Raw genomic sequence first — 26,738 nt, forward strand, 5'->3', positions numbered from 1 at the left:
TGATGACTATGTTCATATTGATGCTGTTAAGAGTATATGTCATCGTATTGACCTTTTGGATGATGATTGTACTATCCATTTTTCGCACCCAATGTCTTTGTCTTCAAACTCGGATATTACTTCATTTTATTCAGAGTATTGTGCTTCAAAAATCAAGCCATTTGGATGAGATTTCTCATATGGATGTTGCCTTGATTGATTGTATTCTTAGACATCATCCAGTCGACTTAGGATACACCATTGTCTGAAACATGCTTAGTATACCTAAGTTGATTACTCGTTCTCTTCCATATGGTCATTTCATCACTCGAATCCTTAAATACTTTAGCATCCTTATCCGTGAACCATCATGTAGGCCATCTAAAAGCATTGGGGATGAGGCTGCTAGTTCTTTAGGTTTTGAGTGGAGTAATGACACTTGGGTAAAAGTCATTGATAATAAGTTCACCTTTCTTGCTCCAAGTGATGATCGGCCACTTAATGCTGTGGTTCCAGCCCATCAGCTACCTTTTTTTTCGCTTTTATTTCGGGGTCAGCGTAAACATCGAGCTCCTTCAGTATCTCCCTATGCTCCTGCAGCCTCTGTACCTGCTTTATCACATCCCGAGCCTCCTACTTTTGAAGACGTTACTCTTCAGCAGCTTATGGATAAGGTGAGGACACTCTCTGTACGTCAGACTGAGTTTTGACAGCAGCAGCAGTAGCTTATTCATGGACAACGCCTCCTCTTTGAGCACTTTGGCAATCCATATCCGTATCCACCTTCATCACCACCATCCTCACAACCTTAGTAGTCTCTTATGCTTGTATTTGGACACACCTACATTTCATTTACTGCATCATGTTCTTTTATTTTCGATTACATGGATGGTTGTTATGATTTTAGATTATGTATTTGTTTTGATTGTTTGTTATTTCATGGATGATATGTTATTTCCTTATGCTTTGGATATTTTTGGACTAATGTACTGTATTAAGATTTCGATGATTGATAGGGGGAGCTTTTATTATTTTTGATGATGAAGGGGGAGATATGTAAAATGTAAGGGGGGAAATATTCATTTGTTATGAAAAATATTCATATGCACTTATGCAGGGGGAGCTTTCAAATCTTTTTGAAATTAATCTTTAAACCTTGCATTGATTAATGGGGAGCTTTTCATAACTAGATTAAATTTTTATAATGTGTTTTGTCATCATAAAAAAAGGGAGGTTGTTAGCCTATATGGCTATAGATATTGATTTTGATATAACAAAACACATGTGTTGATTAAACAAAGATTTATGTATTGTGCTTTTACAATAAGAAAATGATTTTATAGAGTTAAGTTGTTTTTCATAATTTTTTATTTTTATAAATTATTGTTTTGAATTTCAGAGTTGGACCTATTTGAAAATATTTAAATATTTTGGGTCATTATATAATTTCACATATTTTGGGTCATATCTTAATTTCTAAAATTGGACCTATTTGAAAATTTTTATAATGGTTTGGGCCATAACACAGTTTTATAAAGTTTTAGGGTCAACCCATAATTTTGAAATATAGTTAACTGTAGCAGTTACTGTAGTAAGCGCCTATCAGGATCCTGACAAACGGTAGACCGAATTCGGGCAGAATGTTTCTGGAACTTAAACGGCTAACCAGATTTCACAAGCAGCATTCCGAATGTTCAGAAATTCAAAATTATGGCTGTAACGGTAACATTAAGCGGCTAACCGGATGTCCATCAACGGTAAGCCGGTTATTACTAAAATGTGCATAACGGCTAGTTTTTTATCTCAAACTATAAAAACTCAAATCCAGTTCATTTTAAAGCTCTCCAACAAGCAAAAACAAAAAGCATACAACTTATTTTGAGCTCTCAATTCACAAGTCGTTATTCATTGAATCATTGTTGTTCTTCAATTTGTACATCTTCTCTTCAAGAGAGATTTTATTGTAACTTTCATTTCTTTATTTTAATTGTGAGTGTTTGAGTGTGTGAGACACTTGAGTGAAGAGATTGGGAGATAATCTCTTTGTTGTAAAGGTTTATTGCCACCTTGAAGTCAATTGTAAACGTTTGAAGCCTTGGAAGGCTTGAATAATGAAATCCTCAAGCTTGGATCGCTTGGAGGCGTGGACATAAGCGGGGATTGTCGAACTACGTAAAAATTCGTTTGTTTGTTTCTCTTCTCTCTTACTCATTTTTTATTGCGCGTTTATTGAACTTATTACTTTTGAATTTATTAAGGCATTAGATTCGATTGTTGTGTGGCTTTGATAGGATAATTTTTGAAGTACCAATTGACCCCCCTCTTGAGTTGTACACTTGTATTTCACACTAGACTAGCAAGAGAATGAAAAGAAGATAGTTGCAAAAGAAGTAAAGCACAATCGGGAACAGTGCAGTGTTATAGCTGTTGTTAGAGAAACCATTACTGTAGCAATCCTGGAGCACTAAGGGAGAAAACTTAAGCGCGGGTCAGCTGCAGAATTGCGATATGCATGTTTCTTAATTTAACTCATGCACGCCCAATGCTTTTACTTGCCCTAGTTTTCAATTATAAAAAAGGGGGCTCGTACCACATAAAAGGGGTGGCAAGAAAAAGGAAGTTAATAGAAATATATTAAAAAGAAAAAGAAAAAGAAGATTAGAATTGAAGAAGATGGCTTCAGCAGCATTGAGAAATCCTGTAGAGTTGTTTGGATTGGCCTAATTATGTGAATTTTCTAAAAGATGTCTTAGCACGAAAGAGATAGTTGGAAGAATTTGAGACCGTTGCTTTAACACAAGAAAGCAGCCATATGCTCCAACGTAAGATTCCTACAAAAGTGAAGGATCCAGGACGTTTTACAATACCATGTTCTATTGGAACTAGGTACACTGGCAGAGTACTTTGTGACTTGGGAGCCAATATTAATATGATGCCATTGTCTGTATTTAAGCAACTGAGAGTAGGGGAATGCAGGCCAACAATAGTTACTTTGTAATTAGTTGACAAATCTCATGCATATCCTGAAGGAAAAATTGAGGATGTACTGGTGAAGGTTCATAAATTCATCTTCCTAGTAGACTTCATTATACTATACTTTGAAGCTGATAAAGAGGTACCAATTATACTTGGAAGACCATTCCTAGCAACTTGGAAAACTCTGATAGATGTGTAGAAATGAGAGCTCACCATGAGAGTGAATGATCAGCAAGTCACATTTAATGTATTAGAGGCTATGAAGAACTCTGATGAGTTAGAAGATTACAATTTCCTAAGTGTTGTGGATTTTGTTGTAGTAGACAAAATTGACAGATGTTGCAGTAATGAGATCAATAAAGTTACCACCTTTGAAGGCTTTGAAGAAGAAGAAGATATTGCAACAAACCAGATAGATTGGATGGAAGGAAAGCACTCTGAAAGACATAACAGATTTCTTGAGCATTTAAATTTTTCAGATAGGGAAGTAAAAATAACTTTACCATCCATTGAATTACGTCCTATAACTTTACCATCCATTGAATTACGTCCTACTCTTGAATTAAAGTTGTTACCCTCACATTTGAAATATGTTTATCTCGGATAAAACAACACACTCCCTGTAATCATTTCCTCTACTTTGAATCCAGGTTAAGAACAAAGTCTTGTAGATGTGCTTAGAAGATATAGAAAAGCAATTAGATGAATCATGGCAGACATCAAGGGGATAAGCCCATCAATATGAATGCATAAAATTCGGTTAGAAGACTGCTACAACAATTCAGTGGAGCAACAGAGAAGGTTAAATCTTATTATGAAAGAAATGGTGAAAAAGGAAATCATCAAATGCTTGGATGCTGAAATCATATATCCAATATCAGACAGCTCATGGGTGAGCCCAATCCAATGTGTTCCAAATAAGGGAGGGATAAGAGTGATAACAAATGAGAAGGATGAACTTATTCCTACTAGGACAGTGGCTGGATGGAGAGTATATATGGATTATAGGAAGCTCAACAAAGCCACAAGGAAGGATCACTTTAATCTCCCATTCATAGATCAGATGGTGGACAGACTTGCTAGAAAACAATATTATTATTTCCTAGATGGGTATTCGGGATACAACCAAATTGCTATAGCGCCAACGGATCAGGAGAAGACTATATTTACTTGTCCTTATGGAACATTTGCCTTCAGAAGAATGCCTTTTGGTTTGTGCAATGCTCTAACAACTTTTTAGATATGTATGATGTCTATTTTTTTTGATATGGTAAAGCAGACTTTAGAAGTTTTCATGGATGACTTCTCAGATTTTAGAGAGACATACACTGATTGTTTACATAACTTGAAAGAAGTTTTTAAAAGATGTGAGATGACTAACTTAGTACTCAATTGGAAAAAGTGTCATTTTATGGTGGAAGAAGAAATAGTGTTAAGTCATAAGATGTCCAAGAATGCCATTGAGGTAGACAAAGCCAAGATAGAAATAATAGATAAACTGCCACCCCCTACTTCAATAGAAGGTTGTAAGAGTTTTTTGGGTCATGCTAGATTTTACAGAAGATTCATTAAGGATTGTTCCAAGGTAGCTAAACCATTATGCTCATTGCTGGAACATGACAAGCCTTTTCACTTTAACAAAGATTGTCTCCAAGCATTTGGAGAATTAAAGAAAGCTTTGATCACTGCCCTAGTGGTTATATCTCCAGATTGGACTCTACCATTTGAACATATATGTAATGCTAGTGACCATTCTGTGGGAGTAGTATTAGGGTAGAGAAAGGATAAGGTTTTTCACTCCATATACTATGCAAGCAAAACTCTTACACAAACTCAAATCAATTACACCAATACAAAGAAAGAGTTGCTAGCAGTAGTATTTTTTTTTTAATAAATTCAGAGCTTACTTGGTGGGTTCTAAAGTAACTGTATACATAGACCATGCAGACATCAAGTACTTAATTTCAAAAAAGGATGCCAAACCAAGATTAATCAGATGAATCTTATTGCTTTAGGAGTTTGATTTGAAAATTAAAGATAGAAAGGGGACTGAGAATCAAGTAGCAGACCACCTATCAAGGCTGGAAGCAGACACAAGTACATTGACAAGAAATGACATAATTGAAACTTTTCCTGATGAACAACTGCTGGCAGTACAGCAAGCACAGATGCTGCAGCAGTCAAGATCTCCATGGTATGCAGATTTTGCTAATTATTTAGTAAGTGGGTTGCTACCACCTGAGCTGAAGTTTCAGGAGAAAAAGAAATTTCTTCATGATGTTAGAAGTTACCAATGGGATGACCCATATTTATATAAGCTATGCTCAGATCATGTAATAAGAAGATGTGCTTCAAAGGGAGAAATTCCCCACATACTGGAGTCATGCCATGCTGCAGCATATGAAGGACATTTTGGTGGTCACAGAACAACTGTTAAAGTTCTGCAATCAGGTTATTTCTGGCCTTCTATTTTTAAAGATACTTATGAATTCGTTAAAAGTTGCGATAGCTGTCAAAGGACAAGGAACATCACCAAAAGACATGAAATGTCATTGACAAACATTATGGAAGTGGAAGTTTTTTATGTATGGGGAATAGATTTTATGGGACTTTTCCTACTATCTTTTGGGAATTTATATATCATTGTTGCTATAGATTATGTCTCCAAGTGGGTAGAAGTTGCAGCATTACCTACCAATGATGATAAAACAGTGGTGGCTTCCCTTCAGAAAAATATTTTTTTTTTCAGATTTGGTACTCTTAGAGCAATTATTAGTGATGAGGGTACTCATTTTTGTAACAAAGTATTTGCTACAGCTACGGTAAAATATGGAGTCAGGCATAAGGTAGCAACAACATATCACTCACAATCCAACGGTTAGGCAGAAGTGTCCAATAGAGAAATTAAGAAGATCTTAGAAAAAATGGTGAATCTATCAAGGAAGGATTGGTCTTTGTGGTTACATGACTTCCTATGGGCCTACAGAACAGCATACAAAGCGCCGCTTGGCATGTCTCCCTACCGAATTGTTTATGGGAAGGCTTGTCACTTGCTACTAGAGCTAGAGCATAGAGCACACTGGGCACTAAAGCAATTAAATTGGGATATTCATGCTGCAACAGAGCAAAAGAAGCTTCAACTTTGTGAGCTTGATGAATTACGACTGTTCTCATATGAAAATCCAAGAATCTATAAAGAGAGGACAAAACACTGGCATGACAAGCATATCCAAAATAGGCAATTCACTCCTGGTCAATGTTGAGTGTTAGAAAATGTATATTTATAAAGGAGAAAATCGTCATTTTACATTTTAAATCTTACTAACAACCCTTGCTTTTATGTATTTAAGGTTCTTGTAATTTAATTATGTGTGTTTTATTTTAATTAAGTATTTTGTGTATTTTAGGGGCATCATAGTCATTTCACAATAAACGAGAGATCAAACGGCAAAACGAACATCACTTTTAAACTTAGGACGGTCGAAAACCTTAGAAGGAGCATAAAAGGAAAAATGACACTGTTCGTATGTACGATATTATTCGCATGTACGGTACTGTCTACGTTACTGTTCATGACACTGTTCACGTAGACGGATCGATGACGTGGCATTGACTGATGATGTGGCATTGACTGATGAGGTGTCATGATCCTGTTGGTCTAAAATTCTTATGTACTGTTGATGGTCACGTGGCAGCATATTAGTGGACCAAAACGTGTGCGTACGGTACATGCATTAAACAAGATTATTTTCAACCAAACCGCGTTACTGTTCAAGCCAGGTCAAACCGTATTACTGTTCGAATTGCGTGGTCAAACTGCGCACTGTTGACTGATGATGTGGCGCAATCTGAGCGTCCAAACTGTTTTTAATCTGATGGCCATGATTTACTCAATGTATCTATGAAAAGGGGGCCTCCCCCCTAATTTGATAGGTTTGAATCCATTTTTGAACTCTATTTTCTGTAATTCCTTCTCCATCTTGTATTTTCTATGTATTTTAATAAATTTCCAATTTGCCCTTACTTCAATTATGAGTGACTAATTTTCTTTCAAGCTTGAGTTGAAGGTGAAGTTTCAACATGTGTCATGGGCTTTATTTGGTAAATTTATTTTCTCTTCCCCTCTAGTTTTTGTGGATGTTTTGACTTCTCGTCGACAAATAATAATATTCTTGTCTAGATACCGCCCTAGTTTCACCGGCTCCCTAGTACAAGGTTATTATTATTTGGCACGATAAGCCCTTAGCACCATATTTATTAGAGCGTGGTTCATGAGGTGTGGATTCCCCCTTCATGATTTAATTGGCATTAATAAGGATTATTTAGCCCATGATGCATGTTGATACGGATCTAAATACTCAAGTACGTCATTTCAATAGATTTCTCTTCAATTTATTCTTGCCATTTTAATTCCAATTTTAGAATTCATTCTCGCCATTTCAATTGCAATTTTAGGATAATCCAAATGATTTTCACCACAAATCCAACCACCCATTTAGAAAATTAATTCTACACACACTTAAAATCCACCTCCTTGTGGGATCGACACTCATTACCATTGATCTATACTACAATAGATTCGTGCACTTGCGAGTTCAATAAAATTTGCACAACAGTCAACTAGTGCTATTCCATAATACAAGACTAAGATTATTTCTAGGAAAACTAAAATCTAGATGGTGTGGACTTTTAAGCTGTTAAAAATTTATCCTCATGGGGCTGTTGATCTTCTAGATAAACAAACAGGTCAAGAATTTAAAGTTAATGGACACAGGGTTAAGCATTACATACACCCAGCGGCATATTGTTCAAAGGAGGTTTTACTCCTTAAAGAACCCAGCCACTGTGCAGTGAAAGAAGGTCAGACTGAAAGACCTTAAATCAAGCGCTCAATGGGAGGCATCCTATTGTGGAGGCAGCCACCTGAAACCAAGCTTGATCCTCTTTGGTTTTGTTGAAGGCTTTTCCTCTCCTCTATTTTATTTAATTTCGTTATTCAATTCTAACTATTTAGTTTTAATTATTGAGCTCTTTACTCTTATTATCACTTTATCTCTTTATTTTTAATTTTTAGAATTAGTTTTAATTTTAAGGGCAGTATGTGTGGCAATTAAATTTCATATTGACAAATGAGGTTGTATGGTGACAGGATGCAGAGGCAAGACGCGTGTCAGAGGCTATTGGAGTGGAGTATGTAACCATTGTTAGAGCAAACAATTGGGTGCTGCAGCAACCAATATTATCATTACAGTAACTTAAAAATTGGAGCCTCTCACTTACCGTTGGAGATAAATCATGATAGTTGGATGCATGGAATTGGATAGTAATTGAGAAAGAAAAAATCTCTGAAATTAATGCATTAATTTCGCTGGCCTATTTTGATGGGATATACTCATTGTATTCAAAATATTTTCTTCCCTAAGTTATCTTGATTTACTGTATTTATCTTCATTTAAATTCAAATATAAAAGGGAGTTACTGTGCGTAGGGACCTACGACATTATTTCCCCTCTTATTCGCAAGCACAACTCTGATTATTCTTACCCTCATCTTCTCATTTTAATCTCAGGGACATTACCTTCCCTTTATTACTGCTATAACAATGCCAAGGTATAAGAGAACAGCCAACCACCTCAAAGATCGTTCACGCTTCTAGAGTTACCACCCCAAAGAAAAATATGAAGAATTCATTTAGCCGCGTAGATTCTGGAAGAAAAAGGGTTTCAATTTCTAGAACAACTCACCGAAATTGTGCAAACAATACATAATGCTGTAGCAAAGCGTGGGTGGCTAGAGTTTTGCAACCACCCTTGAGACCTTGTGCTGCCAGTAGTCAAAGAATTTTACGGCAATTTAGTAAGCCCTGGTTAGCACAATATTTGGGTAAGAAACACACTTGTTCAGTTGTTCCATTAGACTCCTGAGTTATAAATACTTTTTATAATTTACTTGCTAAAATTAATTGTGAGTATGCCAAGTTGCTTAATAAATTGACCCCGAAAAGATGGAACACCATCTTCACAACTCTTACAGTAGATGGGGCATTATGGGTTAATGAGGAAGGGTGTATAGTTAATAGGATAGATTTGAAATCTATTGCTAAGGTGTGGGTGAAATTTCTAAAATCTAGGTTTATGCCAACCACTCACACTACGACTGTTTCACAAGAAAGGTTAGTTTTGTTATATGCCATTGTTCAAGGGTTTCCCATAGATGTGGGAAGCATTATCGAGAAAGAAGTTAGAGATTGTGCCATAAAGAATCAGAAAGCTACTGTCTTGCTATTTACTTCACTCATTACTAGCATCTGTGTAGTATCAGGTGTTCGTCTTGATGCAACTGTCCACTCTAAACTCTTTCTTTAGTAATTAAGAATTTGATGTCTATATATTTCGACTTTGTCAAGCTCCTGTTGTTATTGGAATACAGCACTGCTGACTTACTATCACAAAATAACTTAAGTGGTTTACCAACACCATTTACTATACACAGTCCCGTGATAAAATTTCGTAGTCATATTCTATTATTAGATGCCTCATAACATGCCATAAACTTTGCTGCCATCACAGAAGAGATTATAAGAGACTGTTTAGCACCCCCAACTAGTTGATAGATGTCAGAATGATGGTGCCTTTACTGCACGCACCATTGAGAGAATTGCTGGTGAAATTGCTGGAACAACAACTGAACCAGCTGCTGTAACAAGGGCAAGACAAGCTATTGGTTTAGAATAGACAATCCAAGCGCTAAGCACCAGTATAACTCGATGTATTGGGGCTCAGCAGAGGGAAAACGATCGGTTTTGGAGCTATCTACAACACCTGGACAGCCAACTACACCAATTTACCCTTCACATGAAAAAAAATCACCGAAATTTCCCTGATTTATTGCTCCAGCAGTACAATTTTGACACCAACACCAAAGATGCACCAGCAGATGCCAGTGAAGAAGCCACTGACACAGATGAACTAGAAGTAGAAGCTATAGGCAACCCACAAGTAGAGGTTGAATCTAAAGATGCTGAACCATCTAAGTAACCTGAGGAATAAGGTGAAAAGTCTGCGACTAACAGCTCACCCACGGAGGCAGAGGATGATTATGAGAAAGAACGTGAGGAGCCCTCAGTCAGGACCTTTTCCAAAACCAGAAAAAGGCACATTATCCAAGAAGAGGAAGAGGATGAACTTGAAGAGGAGCCCTTCATTCTAGTCCTAACGAGACAGGGCAAGAAAAAAATAACAACCCCTCCATCCTCTAATGATGAAAATGAGCAAGTGGATGCAGAGTTGGAAGCTACAGCAACTAGAGTCACGCATACACCTGTAGAAGCCAAGCAGTTACTTGACGTCATTGCCGCCATCATAGCTAAGGGACAGACAGCTGATGCACCAACCCTAACTCCTCCACAGCAAACTCCTAGAAAACATGTTCGTACTAGTCCGAGAGTATCCAGCAAAAAAAAGGGTAGCACTTCTGGAGGTACTGCTACAGTAGCCTCGACAGAACCAAAACGGGCCATATCGGTGTCCACCAAGCCAGTTGCCCCAGCCGCAACCCTTCTCACCAACCCAATGAAGAACAAGACAAAGACGTTGTCAGCTACCTCCCCACCAGTCTTCCCAAAGGATAAGCTGTGCAGTGCATTCAAGAAGCGCTGATGTCATCCCGCCAGGCTGCAGCAAAACCCAACCTACAGGGGAGTAATCCTTTCTTACTAGTCAATTTATTTCATTTTGAAAAAACTTTTCTTTCATTATGTTTTCAATTTGTGTGGTATTTTCTAATGTCCTCCTCCATGTCCTTGTCAAATTGTATGACTTTGCTATGTGTGTTTGTGAGGACACATCACCTTTTAGTTTGGGAGGGGATGTACATTTGGATATGTATTTATGTGTGTGTTAGGTGAAACTTTGATATCTAATATTTGTGTATGGATTTGAAATCCTAATGAAGATAAATTGAGTGTTAACGAGTGATTTTAAAAATGCCAAGTAGAGATAGTAATAGATAGAGAGTGAAATTCTGTCCTTACACATAAACTTTGGTGAAGTTGTATAAGACTGCTAGAGAAGAGCCAAAAGAATAGATAAGATCATAAGTTTGGGGGGGAAGACAAGCTTGATTAACTGTGCTTTTTATGAAATAAACTTTGCTCCAATAGCTCAAGTTGCTGAGCAACCAGATCTGAGTATATACCCTATATGTAGAGTTGTGTTCAAAGACAACAAGAGTTATGAGCAATGTTGTAGCATTGTTAAAAAAAAAGACAACAATACAAGAAAGTCTTCTGTCTAGAATATTGAGTAGCCAGGTATGTTCATGAACCCCATGTTCAGCCTTGAGTAAAAGATATATTTAGATAAGATTATATTACATATATTGCTACAACAACTCTGATCTGTTCATGGTTTGAGTAATTGGGTGCCATCATTACAATTGAGTGACATTCACATGAAAAATAAATGTTGTAGTGAGGAAGTTGAATACTCTCAAGTTTTCATTCTTAAAATCAACACAGCTTGAGTATATGAGATTTATGCTACCCCATGTATGAATAAAATTATGTTACTACTGAATTACATGCAATCTCTTGGTAATGTTCTAGCATTTCTGGAATTCAATCAAAGTAGCACACACAAACTGTGGACAGAAGGAAACTTAAAGTCTAGAGCTGATTTACTATGGTCATTTTGCATGAGTGGGATTATGATCCGAAGGTGGAAGAATCCTTGCAAATTTGATAAAAGAGCTAAAGTTGTGTTGCATGATTGTTTGCATGAAGTGTGATATGTTGTCATTACTTGAGGAAAAGTAAAGGTGTAAGTTTGGGGGTGTGATAACTCTATGAAATGAGAGTTATTACATCAATTTTAGACTTAAATCAAGATCACTTAGAGAGTAAATAAGGTGTTTTTATTACATTTTGGTTATATTTTGCATAAATATTCATTTTAGTTGAGCCTTAATAAGGTTTGCTTGAATCAAAGTGAATTGTGATCAAAACATATGCATGATTGTAGGTTTTCAGAAATTCATAATTCATGAAGGGATGCTGAGACACCAGACCAGCAAGAGAAAGAAAAGAAGATGGTCGCAAAAGAAGTAAAGCACAATTGGGAACAGTGTAGTGTTATAGCTATTGTTAGAGAAACCATTGTTGTAGCAATCCTGGAGCACTGAGGGAGAAAACTTAAGCACGGGTCAGCTACAGAATTACGATCTGCATGTTTCTTAATTTAACTCATGCACACCCAAGGCTTTTATTTACCCTAGTTTTCAATTATAAAAAAGGGAGCACGCACCACATAAAGGGGGGCAAGAAGAAAAAATTAATTAAAATAAATACATTAGAAAGAAAAAGAAGAAGAAGTTTAGAATTGAAGAGGACGGCTTCAGCAGTATTGACAAATCCTGCAGAGTTGTTTGGATTGGCTTTTTACCGTTCTTGACTTATACCTTTCTTCTTCCTTTGACTGTTCTAATGTATCCAATGAACAATATGTTAATGTTTGTTTTTCTCATTCAGAATATGAACTAGACTTGCTTATAGTTGAGTGACAAACAATCTAATGGGTTTTTTACTGTTGTTATGGCATTTCTGTAGCATTTTACTCTAGTAGTTATTATTATTATAACCGTTATTTCGGTTGACCACCCATTTAATAGTTCAAGTTAAGATAGAGACGCAAAAGGACATGTCTTGGCGGATATTATTAGAGTAATACTTGATCTTAATTCAAGTTTCCTGGATCAAGTTATCTTGAATCCTATAAGGGCTATACATGAAGATAAGATTTGTGATACACTAGACATAAGTGCTCACCTTGTAGGGTGGAGAGATTAAAGGGTCTTAAGGCCATACCATAGGTAGAATAACAACTGGTCATTGCTAAATGTACTTAGGGGTGTGAGAATTCCAATATGTGACAGCTAAGGATGCAGATTAATTTTGCCCAGTACTGTAGCAATTATTGTAACAACGAGTGTTAACTTGATGAAAAACAGTCAGCCTATAAAGAGAGTTTGATCATTCAACTACCATATTCTCAATTGAATCTTAGACACATTTAATTTAGTTTATTTCGTTACGGTACTGTTTTATTTTATTCTCTCACAATTATGAATTTTGATAGAACCTTCTTTACGTTTGTTAACCTTGGACGTAAGTTAGATTGCACTACTGTGACTGTTGTTGCATTTCTAGTGACATCAATCCCTATGGAGACGATCTTGAATATTCATCACTTTATTACTTGTTGTGTACACTTGCACATTGACACCAATAGCATTTGATTATAAAATTTAACCAACATTTACTTTCATTTCTTGCATTTCAATCTTATTAAAGTTTTACTTTACGGGCCTTAATGACTTGAATTTCACCAAGTTCCTTAAAACTAAATTGGTAATTACTTGATCCATTAACATGAATTTGTAATAAAGTTGTTTTCGTGATAATTCTCGATGGTATAGTTCATGTGTAATTCATTTAAGATTAATGTGTGTACTTAGCAAGTTCAGATTAAAATCTTTAAGTTTCATAAAAAAAAATTCTTAATTAGCCTAATATAAAAGCATCAACAATTATTTAATTTAGGAGTAGAGAGTGCACAACCATTTCTTGTTTAGTTAATCGAGTTTGTATTTATTTGCTTTGTTTTATAGGATTGAAAAACACTATTTTAGAAAGTCAACTTTAATTAGTTATTAAAAATGATATTTAGGAACATTTAAAGGAAATCCAAGAGCATTAGTGCGCAGCAAAAATAAAATAAAATTAAAATAGTGATAGTTATATTTAGAGCTAAAAAAAAAATGATACTTAGTTTCATTTTTGTTTGATGTCAACAATTTTAATACTAACGGACATATTTCAGGTTTTGATTGTTGTACCACTATACAAAGAAGCTTCTGTGCTTTATGGTGGCTGCTTTTCTAATTATATTCTGTAGGTAAAAATTTGTTCTCTAAAGTATGCAAAGGGTTTTGTTTCTTTAAATGATGTAGTATATCACTTGAGTGCTACTATGGCTGCTGCTTGCATAATGGTTTTGCCTTTCATATAGTTTTTTTGATTCAGACATGTTGTTGGTTGATAAATCATGGATGTAATTAGAAAAGTCAACAAGTGAATATGTTAGTGGAGTGAACAATTTTCTTGATTATGCTTTTAGGCACATTAAATATGAGGATTAAAAAATCCTATATCCATGCATTAAGTGTAGCAATAGGTATAGATTAGCTCGAAGTGAGGTGGAAAGATATCTTTTATATAAAGGGATGAGATTGGACTATACTACTTGATATTGTCATTAGGAAAATAGAAAGAGCAACAGTGATAGTGATGGTGATAATGATGATGGTGATTGTTATAGTGATGGTGGATATAATGATATGTTTAGCCAAGTTAAAGAAAGCCTTTCCAAGATCCTAACAACGATGCATTAAGCTTTTATAAATTATTAGAAGAGGCTCAACAACCATTGTATTCAAATTGTACGAGATATTCCAAATTATCTTTTATTATCAAGTTAATACATGTCAAATGCATTAATGGTTGGAGTAACAAATCCTTTGACACATTATTGGAGATTTTGAAGGATGCATTTTCTGTGTGAAAAATTGCCTATGTATAAGTATGATGCAAAAAGATAGATAACGATAATGGTTTGCATTATGAAAAAATTGACGCATGTATGAATGATTGTATAATCTATTATAAAGAATATACGAATGCAACTGAATGTCCAACTTGTGGGCTTTCGAGATGGAAGACAGAAGGTAAGATGGTGAAGGGAAAGCCAAAAACGTTCTTGGAAGGTTATATGTTACTTTATTATTACACCTAGACTTCAAAGGTTATTTATGTCATCTAAAATAGCTGCACACATGTGATGACACTCTGAAAAGTGTATTAAAGATGGGCTGTTGAGGCATTATGCAGATTCTTAGGCTTGGAAGAGTTTTGATCACATTTATGAGTCATTTTATAGTGATCCCCGTAATGTTTGACTGGGTTTAACTACTGATGGCTTCAATCCTTTTGGAAATATGAGTTTTAGATTTAGCTGTTGGTCTGTTATTTTATTTCCATACAATCTTCCACCTTGGATGTGTATGAAAGAGCCGTATATGTTCATGTCTTTCCTTATCCCAGGCCCAAAAGGCCCAGGTAATGATATTGATTTGTACTTAAGGCCATTAATTGATGAGTTGAATGAGTTGTGGGAAAATGGAGTGAATACTTATGATGTTTCCATACATATAAATTTTCAATTGAAAACGGTTGTTATATGGACAGTTAATGACTTTCCTGCATATGATCATACATCTGGTTGAAGCACAAAAGAAAATTGGCTTGCCCATATTGTGCTAAGAAGACTGCTTATCGTAGATTACATCACAGTCCAAAAATATATTATATGAGGCATCGTCGATTTTTGCCATTGGGACATAAGTGGAGATTTCAAAAGAGGCAATTTGATTGCATGATAGAAAAGAAATCTACACCGAAAAGACCATGTGGTGAGCAAGGGCTAAATGAACTTCAAAGTTTAAGGCCAATAATATTTGGTAACACAGGGAAAAAGCAAGTCCTTCCTGGGTTTGAAAAGCACAAGAATTAGAAAAAACCATAGTATTTTTTTTCAGTTACCAAACTGGAAATGCTTTTGCTGTGTCATAATTTGGATATCAAGCACATTGAAAAAAAATGTGTGCGATAATATACTTGGCTCACTTTTTAATATGGATGGCAAAACAAAAGATAACTTAAATGCTCGCCTTGATATGGAATCCTTGAATAATAAGGCATGAGCTTTACCCAAAATATGATGATGGAAAATCTAATTTGCCCACTGCTTCTTATAGTTTGACAAATGAAAAGAGATAAAGATTGTGTGAGTGGCTTATGAATGTGCAAGTTCCAGATAGATATTTAATTAATTTGTCAAGATGTGTGAATATACGCGAGCATAAAATTTTGGGCATCAAGATTCATGATTGTCATGTGTTCTCAGAGAGATTATTGTCTCTTACAATGCAAGAGGTTTTACCTAAAGGAATTTGTAATGCTTTGATAGAAGTTAGCACATTTTTTAGAGAATCATGTGCTAAGGTTTTGAAAGAATAAGATCTGGTCAGGCTTGAAAAACAAATGAGCTTAACACTTTGCAAATTAGAAAAAAATATTCCCTTTTCCTTTTGCAAGTTAAAAATGATAACTTATTATGACTCTGTACAGTGCATGCTGCATTAGTTTTTCATCATGTAGGTTTTGTAACTATTATTAATCTAATTATTTCTGTCATTTGTGTTTGTTTGAAATACTATTGTTGAATGTTTAATTGGCTTCTAATGATGTTTTATTCTTTAAAATTCTTGCAAGAGTTTCAGGATAAGGTTTGATGGAATGGTTAAAAATGTCTCCAACTATAAACAAAAAGAAGTCTCTAGCTATATACAAAGGGAAGTCTCTAGTTGTAAACAAAAGGAAGTCTTCATAAACTACTAACAATGCGAAGTCTCTAGCTACTAATAAAGGGAAAAAGACAACTGAAATTACAAGATCAAATGACATAGTTGCTGGCAAAGGAAAGTCTCAAGCTAGCACACATAACAAGGATACTAAATTAGCTCTATAATTGCTGGTGAAGCTTTATGTTTTCTTACAGTAGATGAAGGTAATCAATTAATGTTTATTGCACAATTAAATCTAAATTAATGGCTAATTTGTATCTTATCTGATTTTGTACCAGCTTTAAGTAGTAAAAGGAAAAAAAAAATGGTCGAGGAAAGGCCAAAGTAGTTGCTTAAGGGCATGGTATGACTTTAGAGATATATGATAGTTGGTAAAATCAACTTCATGTTTTGGTTTTGTATGTAGTTTACATTTTTTTTTGTTATAATGGCCGGAAATTTACTTAATACTTTTTCTTTAAAATTGCAAAGATCATAACACCGAAAGCTGCGTATGAAATTGTTGTCATCTTTCACAGCAGCATCAATAGGCCATAAATTAAATATTCTGATTATCAAAGGTAAGAATTTGAAACACTATTCGTTCGTTTTAAGGAAGTCCAATTTTCTTATACATGTACAGAACATAAACTTAAAGATGTAGAAATTCATATGGAAATTCATTTTCTGGATTGGATGTTAGAGCTGAGGAGGGGCATTTTTAAAATTATCCATATGTTGGAGAACATGTGCCTTTGATAAAATGGAGACAAATGGTTGACAAATGGATGGATGATGGGTGGAAGGTACTAATAATGACTATTGGCTTAATATTTTTTGTCATTTTTTTTTCACAAGCTTCGTTATTCTTTTAATTCATCAGTGAATTATAGTTCCTAGAATCATTATAGGAATAAGAAACTTATAAATCTTGTCTATGTACTTTATACATGAGTTGTTCTTGATGGTTTTTGTGCACATCTTATTATACTCGCAAGGGCGCGAATCTATTATAAATAGATTTTGTGTTCGATCTCACGAGATGGTAGATTTAATTATGCATAGGGTTAATTTTCTAGGTGTATATATGAGTTGGTTGGAAGAGAATTTTTTTATCTTAAGATTTAAAATAAAATGGAGAGAATGAATTAAAAATGAAAATAAAGAAAATGAAATACTTGAGTCTCTAGATTCACGCTCAACATTTTATCATGGGTTTAATATTTCTTTTTTAGTTCCAACTAATTCATGAAAGGGATATTTCAACTCCTCATAATCATCACTCTAATAAATATGGCATCAAGCGCTCAGTGTGTTAGGGCTAATGATCTTCCACTAAGTGTGGTGTCAAGAACACGCTACGTCAGACGATAATAATCAACAACATGGTAAGACCATCTACTAAATAGCTTAGATACACTCTATGTCAACATTGAGTCAAGATGACCCACAAAATACTATTGGGAAATTTTCTCTCTTATTAATACGGTGCTAAGTGCTCATTATGCCAAACAGTAACGATCCTTCACTATGGAGTAGGTATACTATGCAAAATCTAGACAAGATACACTATCTGTCGATAATGAGTCAAAACAACCACATAAATTAGAGAGAAAAAGAAAATAAACTTACCTAAGCCCATGGATCCTTCACTAGCAAGGGGCCTGCAGCTGGGCTAAAGGAAGAGAAAGAAGAAATCAAAGCAAAGAAAAAAAATAAAAGCAGAAACGGCATCATTTCAAAACGAATCCAAATTAAAAAAAAAATAAGAGTTGAAAACGAAGACCTATGCTGCCATTTCAAGATTTGACCCGAAGCAAATATCAACACTATTTTTTCTTTTTCTTTTGAAAATTTCTGAAATCTGAATGTATTGGGAAAAACATTTAATCAAACTGAAAGCTCATATTATTTCGTTTTCGGATTGCTCTGAATAAATCATAGTGTATATATTCAGGGCGCTTGAAATTTAAGGTGAAAATGAAATTTATTTGAAATTTCATCAGATATCCTTATCAAAATAATTTGTTACACCAACTCTTTAGTTAAATTTTACAATATTATATTATTTAAATGCCCTTAATACAATTTATCATTAAAGGGAATATAATATTTGCACTAAAAGATTTTGTGATATGCATGATATGCAATATGTTACTCATGAAGTGAATAATTTTTTACAAATATTACGTGAGTTAATTAAACTATGCCATCATTGTATCATTTTAGATAAAATTTCAAAAATTTCAAGATGCCTAACACTACTCTTTGTATAATCACACTGCACTTAATAGGGTGAATCATAATAGAATCTTTGTTATCATTCAAATTTACAAATGAGCTAGCAGTTAACATAATCAATCAATTACATCTTCCTTTTAAGTGTTTTTTTTCTTTCCCCCATCTCTAGATCCACTGACCATCTTGGATACTAGCTTGCATTAATAGAAAATTAATTCAACTTTTTGAACCTTGTAATATAAAAGGACCAAATTGACTGTACGGAGGTTTTCACAGCATCCCTACCTTGAGGTCTCAAGTCTGGTCCAAGTCTACGTGCCAATTGCCACTGTTTATCAACATCTTCCACTGGTTTCTTGACGGCAGCCAAACAATCACAAATAGCTTTGAATTTCTTTTGTATACTGATTTACATTCAAGCGAGCCAACTTTCTTAAGAGGTTCACTAGCGGCAAACTTTTTTTCATTGAAACATAATAACCATCAATGTCTGCGATTCTCAAGATCGGCTGTGATACCATAAAAAAAAGTTTCGTTGACGAATTGTTGGACACATATACAATATGGGGCATACAAGAGATTTGCGGGAATACGGTTGCTCAATTCTTTATGGATAGACTTCAATGAGTGACTCCATGCTAAATATAGTGACTGAAAGCATCGAGGAATAGCTTTGCCCATTCACTTTCAGTTCTCTCTTTTCAAGTAGCGTTAATTCTCATCATAATGTCAAACAAGAACTTTGTTACGGTTAATCATGTTCCTCTTCCCTTGCATTGATAACAATATCTATTATTATTACCTTTCCTCTCTCACCATTGCTTGCAATTGCTTCTCTGCGTTTCTTCAGAATCTTCAACCCATTCTCATTACCTAATCCATAAAAAACCAACTGCAACAATGCCAATCACTCATTAATTAATATCCACCAATTATAGTGCAGTTCCGTTGTTTGATCTAACATTTTAGTTAAAATAGACTTTTTCTTTTTAATAAAATTCCAACAGTTCGTGCGTGCGTCTATCTATCTATCTATTTATCTATCTATCTATACACACACATACACAAATCACACTTTTTAGAATGCAGATTCGTTGTTTTAAATATTGTAAAATAATTTATAGTGTTGTAGATAAAACGTTTTACTACTCCGCCTATAAACACACGCACAACGTCTTACTACTCCGCCTATAAACACACGCACAGACACATGTATACATATACATATAAGTTCTGAAAAAATAAGTTTCAATGTTATACAAGCCTTTACCAATATGGTAAACTTCGAATCTACACTTGAAAAAATGCGGGCAACCGCACTAGAGAATCACTACGTAAATGATCATGCTCAGGCCTAAACTTCTAGATTCTGTAAAATCCAAATGTTTATTAAATTTAGAGTTGTATAGCATTTTACAGTTACTTTAAATCTGATTTGAATCATTCAAATCCTGATTTTGTAAGATTCAAACGTCCGGATATATGTGCTGCACACAGAACAATTGAAATAAATCATCTGGTATTCACGAAAACGGTTAAGAAATTTTAAAATTTCAAAATTGGATCTTACCTTGAAGAGAAAGGCATCTGCCGGTGGGATAAACTGAAACATGTCACCTGCTATGTATTTCAAGTTGTCGGTCTCAGGCAGGTTAGCAACAACATGCGGGAGGTCCAGTACAGTGCATTTGATGCCAGGGAATGCTTCAGAGATGATTCTGGAAAACGATCCGTTGCCACCTCCTACGTCAACCAATGAGCCCAATCCTTCAAAGATTTGCTTGCACTCGGCTTTGACAACAAAGCTTGTCATTATTTCAGAGTCACTGGCCATTGTTTCATTGAACCGCTGGTTTATTCCAGGGTTTTGATTCAAAAATTCCCAGAACTTGATTCCATGAACAGTTCCCCACAACGTGAGCTCAGTCCCTTTGAACCAACTACTTAAAGACTGAAATGGAGCGACAAAAAATGGGTCAACAAATACTGTAACAGTTGGTGACAAACAGTAGGGTTTTCTTTGATGAGCAGAGTAGAAGAAGCTGTGAGCCCGTATGCTTCTTCTTGTCCATTGACTTTGGTTTTGTTAAAGCAGCCCGAGTGAACTAACAAGCGCATGAGCCTGAATAGAGCAGTCGTTTTTTGTAGGCTGAATATCAAGTGCCAAGACCAACTCAGAAAGAGAGATGGCCCGTCCGTGGCTGTGAATTATATCCGCTATGCTTAGCTCAATCGCGCACTTGAGTGACATCGAGCTTAAATGATTAAACATGAGCTTATACGGTTGAGCTTGACCTTGAAACTACTCTTTTGCTCCTTGATCTTGATTCGCATCCATAGATACTGATGATCAATTAAATTAAGCTTGCCTGATTGATCACACACTATAATAGAGAAGCACATTATATATAATCACGTTTGCTCGCAAATATGATTTGTTATAATCTAAGTTACAACCTAACAACACTGTTAGCAATGACTTCCTAATGATGCATGCGCACGAGAAAAGGACAATAAGATATATTTACTGATCAATGATTCAATTATTAGAACACCGTGATTGGCAGGGTGTGATGTATATACAGGCACATTTTACATATTCAATGTGCTGGTCTGTTTTTCAAACTTTTAAGACATTAATTTGAGTCAAAATAATTGCACTCGGAGTAGCCAGTAGAGTTTTAAGTTAATTTTATTTTGTTGTCTATTCAAATTTAAATTTGACAAAAGTTAGAGAGTTAAAAGATTAATTTGAAATCATTTATCTCTCTATTTTACTATTTATTCATCGGTTGGCTGACAATACCAATGTATAAGAAAAAAAGATAATATAAAAAATAGTATGCCATCACTAAAAAAAATAAAAAATTTCATTACAAGAAGAGAATTCACCACAGCACAAGAATTTTTTAATTTTTTATGTTTTTGTAATAAATTTTGTGCTATTTTAAATACATGCAACATTATTCATTCACTAAACGCATATAAAATTTCCAAATTAACCATCTTTACTAAAAATTATCTCTAAATTCTTTCTACCGCCAACACTTAGCCAGCACTGTTCCTATTGCAAACTATAGTGTATCTTTTGACAGCTACAAAAAGATAAGAAATTTATAGCTTGTGCCCACCAAAGTCTCTTATTCTATGGAGTTGTTGAAATTTTGACTTGAATATAAAAGACTAAGTTAGGTTTTGAAAGCATGAAAAAAGTTTTGAAAATCTTGTTCGTGCAATTCGGTGATGCTGAAAATTGACGCTAGCAACAAATTACACATGCAATTGTTGACAAATATGCATGACTTTAATGCATACAACGCAAGTTCCAGCACAATGTTTTGGCCAATTGAACCGAACTTGGTGCAAAATGCTCTCTCTAAATAGAGAAGCTTTTTGCAATTGTAAGTATCCCAATTTGAGAGAAGTAGAGAGTAATTACAAGTGAAGTGATTTGAGAGATTTGAGAGAACTTCAACTTGAGTATTCTATTAAGGTTACATTTGGGTGTACTGGGGTTTGGGGTGTTGAGAGTTTCTCCAACTTTTGTAAATTTCCGTTATTAGTAGAATTATCTTCCAGTCTTTGCCCGTAAACGTATGCATTACACCGAACCACATAAATTATTGTCTTTTTTTTATATTCAATATGGGCTCTGTTAAAAGAGCTACAAAGGCACTAGGCGGGGGTGAGCCACCCCATATATATCATGCAAAAGAAAAGGAGTAACACAAGCTGGGCGACTATTCAATCTATGAAGGCCAATCGGAAGGTCAGAAGCATAATTTGCAATTAAGTCAACAACATAATTTGCCTCCCTGTAAATATGGTTCACAGAAATGTGCCAATTCCTGTTTATATGCTCTTTGATGGAGAACACCAGCGGAGAGTATTCATTAGTCATTTCTTCAAGATTACTCAGCATATGAACAATGCACTGACTATCAATTTCAACAAGTAGCCAGTGAACACCATGGTCCCAAGCCATAACCAAACCTTGATAAACCCCATATAGTTCTATTATTGTGACCGAACAATACCCAATATTCATTGCAAAACCACTAACCCAATTCCCGTTGGAGTCCTGGAGAATTCCTCCAGCAAAAGAACCCCCATTTCCTTTACATGCCCCATCAAAGTTAAGCTTGCACCAAGGCCATATAGGGGGTTGCTTCCCAATCTATTTTTGCACTTTTCTAGCCAGACCATTTTGACCAGACTTGTTCGAGCTAGTGATCTCCTCTGCACAAATAAGAACGTCTTGAGCCATGCTGGTTGAATTTGTTGATACCTTATTAAACCACTGAAAACCATTCACTATGCATTGGTTACTTCTCAAATTAAGAGTTAACCAATCATTAAGATTTGAAGAGAAAAAAGATTATCGCTACCCAATTGGGAGAAGTTAGTTCCATAATCTTCTTGCTATAAAACAATCACGAAGAGTCAGATTATTTTTAGATTTTATTAAAATCGACATGTGTTAAACTTTAATTGATTGCGTAAGATAATTAAAATAAACCCACACACACACAATCACGGGTATATATATGTTACAATTTCTTAAATCTTCATTTCCCCCAAAACAAAAGCTAAAATCAAAGATTCAAAATCGAAACCAAATCACCCACACAAATCCACTACAATCACGGCTGACGCTGCTCACCGGTGATAGTGTCACCGCGCAACACCTTCTTCCACCACGCAACACCTTCTTCTCAACACGCGAAAGCCGCAATTTCTTTTCACCGTGAGACAACTTCAACTCACATGCCTGAAGCCACCACGCAACAGTTTCTGCTTTCCTCGGTAGCCAGTAGCCACCGTGCTCCAATAGGTATGTCAAGCCTTGTTTCTTCAATTTTCTAAAATTAGTTGGTGTGTGAGTGAGAACTAAGAACAGAAGATATATATGCATGCTATTTTCTTCAATTTTCTAAGTGTTGGCTTAGTGGCTATCGATTGATTTTATTTTGACATGGCTGCCAAATGTCTATTGAGAATTTTCCTTTTCAAAAGTTGACAATGTAAATGAATCTTTGGCAGCCCCTCCTAGTCTAGCTGCTCTTGTGTTGTATCAAGCAAAGGCAGCAGCCAAATAAAAACAAATGTTCAACAACTTTTTTTATTTTTTTAATTTCATTTTCCTCCCATTGTTTTAATGTCTATTACTGTGTAGAGATAAATTGCATGATTTACAAATATAACTGTTGATTATGTTTATAATATGGCTACTGATTGTATGTTGGACAGTGGTTATATTTACTTTTTTAGATTTTATTTTGACATTATAATTGTTCTAATTTTGTAGGATGGTTGACAATGTTGGTAAAGTACAAATTAATGATGAAGTGCAATAAGTTAGTAGTGAAGAAGAGGTTAGCGGGAGTAAACAAAGAAAAATTGAGTTGAGATCATTTGTGTGGAAGCATTTTTCGAAGCTATGTAGAGCACACAGAGCTAAGTGGCACTATTGCTGCAAAAGTTATACAACCCATAGTAATTCTGGAACAAGTGGTTTGTCGACTCATTTGGATAGATGTAAAGTGCGTAAAAAATTGAAGGCTGCAAATGATGCAAAACAACAGACATTAGTTTGTAAAAAGGGTAAAGGTAAAGATGATGGTACTGCTAAGGTTATACACATAGGATTTAATAGAGAGGCTTGTAGAATGGCACTTGTGAAAATGATAATTAAAGATGAGTTGCCTTTTATATTTGTACAGGCTGAAGGGTTTTTGGAGTTCATGGAAACTTGTTGTCCGAAGTTTGAGGTACCATCTTGAAGAACAATTATAAGAGATATTCTTGAATTGTATTAAAATGAAAAGGGGCTACTGAAAAGTGTTTTGAGTGCAAATAAACAGAGAGTGTGTATTACCACTGACACATGGACTTCAATTCAAATGTCAAACTTTATGGTAGTTACGGCTCACTTTATTGATGAAGAGTGGGTTTTGCATAAGAGGATTCTCACTTTTACACCTATATATAATCACAATGGAGATGGCATTGGGAAGTTAATTGAAAATTGTTTAATTGATTGGGAGATTGAGAAGTTGTTCACAATTACAGTGGATAATGCAAGTGCTAATACACTTACAATAGCTTATGTGATGAAGAAGTTAGCAAATTGGAGTGGAAATTCGATAGTTTTGAATGGTTTATATATGCATGTGAGGTGTTCGGTGCATATAATCAACTTAATTGTGCAGTATGGGTTGTCACAAATGAGTCAATCAATAGCTAGTATCCGAAATGTCGTGAAATATGTTAGATCCTCTCCGGTATGATTACAAAAGTTCAAAACATGTGTTGATAAGGAGAAAATCTCACGTGGAGGGCTTATGGTGTTAGACGTATCGACTCGATGGAATTCAACATATTTGATGTTAGAAAAAGCAGTAGCAGTTGAGAAAGCATTTGATAGGCTAAAGGAAGATGATGGCAATTATACAAACTGGTTTGATGAGGATGAGAATTAAAAAGGAGGGTGGGGCCACCGACTGATAAGGATTTGAAAAATGCAAAGAGGTTAATCAAGTGTCTTTCGGTTTTTTATCATGTGACTTTAAAATTCAACAGCTCTTTAATAGTCACTTCCAATAATTTCTTGAGTGAAATGTGGAAAGTTTATATTCATTTGAAGTCATTTGTTGATTCTAATGATTTTTTGTTAAATCAAATGGGTTACAAGATGGAGGAAAAATTTGTCAAGTATTGGGGTTATTTTTTGGAAAAGGTTAACATGTTGATTGTGGCAAATGTGCTTGATCCTCGCTGCAAACTTGACTTCGTTATATGGTGTTTTAGTAGCTTGTATGATACTAGAAAGGTTGATGAATTGAGAGCTAACATTAAAGAGTTGTTGTTGAAGCTTTTTAAAAGCTATGGTGGTGAGAGTAATCTAAAAAGATGTGAGAGATATAGAGTTGTGCATGATGGTGCTAGTAGTAGTTTTGGGTCATCTGATGCCACCCCACACTGGTCACAGGTCCAATCAATATGGATGTGTCTTCGTCCAATCTCAGCTTTTGTCTTTAATCGATCATGGAGTGCAAACCATTTAAAGGTCTGCACACCAGGTGGTCCCTTCCATTTCCAAACAATGTTCCACCTAGAGTTTTCGATACCAGTTTCGTTTTCAGTAACAACTATATGGGTAGACTTGATAGAGAAATCCCCCTATTGAGAACTGGCCCAAAAAAATTTATCATCGCCATTTCCTTCCATTGGCGGCTGAACAGCTGCAATTCTTAAAAAATGCAATTCAGGAGGAAATGCTCAAACTAGTCCGAGCGCCAGTTGCCATTAGCATCGACAAAATCAACAACTAAATTTATTAAACTCTCGATAGGAATAGGAGCCACTGCATAAGAGCTTAAGGGTTTGTTCTTAGTAACCCAACAATCTAACTAAAAATAGACCCTCCTTCCAATTCCTATATTCCATCAAAGCTCTTTTAGAGTATCAGACCAGACCTTTCCAATTGATTTCCACATATGCGACCCACTGCGAGTTGGTAAAGCAAGAGGGAAATTCGAGTCAGCTACACCATATTTGGTATAGAGCACTCTACACCAAAGACTTGTCATCTTTAAGGCTTTGTTTATCATCTAAAAAATTTTAAGCCTTAAGCCTCCACAAATTTTTAGCTGACAAACCTTATCCCAACTGATAAGACTTATTTTTCTACACTTGTCCGACCCACTCCATATAAAATGCTTACATATCTGATTAAGGTTATTAATAACCCCAACTGGAATCTCCGACGTTTGCATAGTGTATACTGGTATTGTTTGTAAAACAAACTGAGTAAGCGCAATTCTTCCCGCCAGAGATAACTGGGAAGCATTCCAACCCGAAAGCAACTTTTCTGCCTTATCAATAATATCATGGTAAGTATTTCTTGTTACTCGTGAATGAAGCAAAGGCATTCCGAGATACTTCTCAAGGTCCTTTGTTATTGTAAAACAAAGGAAATTGCCAATACGAGAGGCCTCATCATTATGGACATTCTTCGAGAAAAATAACTGAGTTTTAGTTATGTTAATATTAGCTCCAGAGCTGAGACAAAAATCTTCCAA

General features: G+C 35.2%; 1 pseudogene; it reads right to left on the reverse strand.

The window, feature by feature from the left end:
* Positions 1 to 19,261: 19,261 nt before the first annotated feature.
* On the reverse strand, positions 19,262 to 20,992 carry LOC102609344 (trans-resveratrol di-O-methyltransferase-like; annotated as a pseudogene).
* Positions 20,993 to 26,738: the final 5,746 nt, after the last annotated feature.

Source organism: Citrus sinensis, chromosome 9, assembly GCF_022201045.2.
Source record: "Citrus sinensis cultivar Valencia sweet orange chromosome 9, DVS_A1.0, whole genome shotgun sequence".
Lineage (NCBI taxonomy): Eukaryota > Viridiplantae > Streptophyta > Magnoliopsida > Sapindales > Rutaceae > Citrus > Citrus sinensis.